This window comes from Nematostella vectensis, chromosome 12 (assembly GCF_932526225.1).
Source record: "Nematostella vectensis chromosome 12, jaNemVect1.1, whole genome shotgun sequence".
Taxonomy (NCBI): Eukaryota; Metazoa; Cnidaria; class Anthozoa; order Actiniaria; family Edwardsiidae; genus Nematostella; species Nematostella vectensis.
Genome location: NC_064045.1, coordinates 2,604,724 through 2,607,834, shown reverse-complemented (window position 1 = coordinate 2,607,834; position 3,111 = coordinate 2,604,724). Strand labels below are relative to the sequence as shown.

At 42.1% G+C, this 3,111-nt stretch overlaps 1 long non-coding RNA gene across 1 annotated transcript; it reads left to right on the top strand.

Moving 5' to 3' along the window:
• The first annotated feature begins 1,174 nt into the window (after positions 1-1,174).
• On the top strand, positions 1,175-3,111 carry LOC125557341. Its single transcript, XR_007305235.1, has 2 exons — positions 1,175-1,307; positions 2,485-3,111. It is a non-coding gene; the product is annotated as an uncharacterized LOC125557341 (long non-coding RNA).

Here is a 3,111-nt window from a genome sequence, read left to right as displayed (position 1 = left end):
GTTTCTATTACAGAATTTACAATGTACCCTAGTTTACAATATGGAAACGTCTTTCTTTTTTTCCACATGGCTTGAATCCTTTCTGAACGAGCTCGCCATCTTTAGTGTTCATATTTATTTTTTCAAATAATATGGTTCGCGTGTACCTGAACTTGTTGATTTGTCTCATCAAAGAAACGTTTGTGACTGGCTGTTCCTCATCTCCACCCAATGGGTTGAAATATAACCGTTGTTTTGACAACCTGTCCATAGACTACAAATGATATTACAAAATGTTTTTTTTACTTCACAGACAGGCACGAGGTCAACTTGCAAAACTGTGTAAAATATTTTACAAATTGGTCTCACCAATAATTCCAGTGATCAGATGACTGGATGGGGATCAGGATGAGGTTTATACTACTGAAGTCCACGCCACCCCCAATGACACACAAAGACTTCTCAGCCACCAATACATCCTTTCTAGGCGTGCCCGTTTCCAAGCTAGAAAATGTGACATCACGTTTTTATCCCACCGTGGTAGTTTTGTTTTGAAAACGTACCGAATCAGTCCACCATCCCGGGACAAATCGTGGGACCCCCGCCTTTATCCGCGCTATGTCCGCCGCAGACACTTCCCTTGGGTCGAGAAGGGTAAACAAGCATGCAGGGGTGACTCGGAAGACGGGATATTCCAGCTGGGTGGCGCAAGGTGACAGCTTGTTCGTGTGCACCGCGTAACGAATCCTTGCAACAGGATCCAGTTTGGCTTGGCCTTTAGTTTAACTACAACAAGGGGAACGTTTGCACAATGAGTAAGAATAATCAGCTGTGGAGCTTGATACACACGTTTTCTCGCAGTTAGGCTAGGTCCAAACTTAATTGACCCCTACTAAATGAAAAGGCGCTAATAGATAATATTCTAGTTAAATGTTTCGATGTGTGATCTAAGAACGGTAAATGATGAACGTTCTACCGCTGATCATACACTTCTAGAAGTACCTCTCAAAATGGGTAGCATCTAGAGTCCTATACGGAATCGAAGCTGACGTCACTGCTGCATCATCGTTGTTCTCGTCTGATCCAGAACTGACTTCGACCACCAAGTCATCCACTGCACGTAGGTATCATATGCAAAAAAAGCATATTATTTGAAGATTCCTTCATCGGCAAAGACGTGTTCCTGGCAGTTGCCACCTTTAATGGACCTTATTCGCAAATCTTCAAGTGGAATGGGGAGAATTTCACGAGGTACCAGAGTATTGTGGCGGCGGGGTCCGACCTGGAGGCCTTTACTATAGATGGCGGGGTTTTCCTAGCGATTACTGGTAAGTTCTCTGTCGGCCGCCATTTTGCCCTACTGGGGGGGGGGGGGGGGGGGGTCATCGAATAAGGCCCCTGCATTACACCTCGAGCACACACTTCCAGCAAAGACTTTGTTATAGTCCAGCCAATCTGATGTTTAACCTCAAATTATTGCAACACAAATGATTTCGGTCTTAAATGACAGACTTTGTTGTAGTCCAGTCAATCCGATGTTTAACCTAAAAGTAATTGCAACACAAATGATTTTAGTCTTAAATGACAGAGTAGCATGTCCTTGATAACTTCCCAAAAGTTCTCCAAAATTCTCTTTTGTGGACATCTCAAAATTCAACAATAAGCAATTTTATTGTTATTCATGGCACACTGACACTCCACTCTCGAAGAGATCGCACTACAGTAAGCTCCAGACGGCCGACAAAAAATTGTTTATTGTCAAATTTCCAGATGTTCACACAAGAGAACTTTGGAGAACTTTTGGGGTGTTGTTTAGAATGTCTTTTCTTATCATTAAACAATAAAATTCTTTGTGTTGCAATTATTATTAAGTTAAGCTATAAATTTTCATAGACTATAAAAGATGAATAGATCGAGATGTTGATTCTTTCTCTCATGCTCTTTGCGACTCGTGAACCCTGAAATAGAATCGGACATTGAGTTACAAACATTTTTGTCCCTCTGTAAACAAAAACTCCCCCTTTCCCGGTTGTTGATCTTTGTCTACTCTTTCATTATAATCGTCAATATTATACTCGTTATCATTTATAGACACTGAGCTACAGTGGTACAACAGACTGGAACCTTTTGTATGACAGTCAGTTAGGATTGAATGAGGATAACTAACAAATCATACATCGAGAAAACCTTGCCCATCACATCCGGGGTACCTTTTGAGCCTTAAAGTAGGCCACCATTTTATGCTCCCGCTCGATGCCGAGTCGCACAAAGCACCCCTCTCCATCGGCTAATTCAAGCGAGAAACTAATATATTTTCAAGCAAATATCGTCAATTATGGGTCAGATTTTATTCGTAGATTATTTCTTTAAAGTTTTCTTGCGAATACACCGTTATATTTTAAATGATAAGCAATAACAAAAAGTGTTTCAGCTTTATTCTTGATATTGTACTTCCAGGACGTCTACGAGACAATGTTGCGTGACTTTTCACTTGTATTTTTCCAGGCACGTGATTGGGTGAGCATTACCTCGCCATATATGGGCAAAGAGAAGACGTACCTTGCCATTATCAGCAGTGGCCTCGATCCCGTGATCTACGCCTGGGACAAGTATCACTCTAGAAAGTTCGCCAAGGTCCAGTCCATCTCGTCCGCACGGACACGTGACATGACGTTCTTCATCATGGGAGAGAGGGTCTACCTCGCGGTCGCCTCACACCGGAGCACTGGGATCTACCAAGGCTCGTGAACACGTGACCTCGCGTGAAACCACCACGCAATACATGTGACAAGATGTAACGCTAGCGGCGTATTTGCTCTGTTAGAGCGAAGATTGATTGACATGTAGCGTCAGAGGTTCAACTACCAAGGCTCGTGATTGTGTGACGTGTAAGAATTGAGTTACGCAGTGCGTCTGATTAGAATTAACGCTTTGTATACTTGCTGCGTTTGAGCGGTTTTTTTTTTTCACCAGGACTTGGCGTTCTTTTTCAGACACCACTTTTTCTAAATATGGTGATCACGTGATACATCACGCAACACATCAGATTAAATATCAGGATGCATACAAAAATCCTCTTGTTTGTATTAGTAAATATATGTAACGGCTGTAAATACCGTTTTGTATCACCAA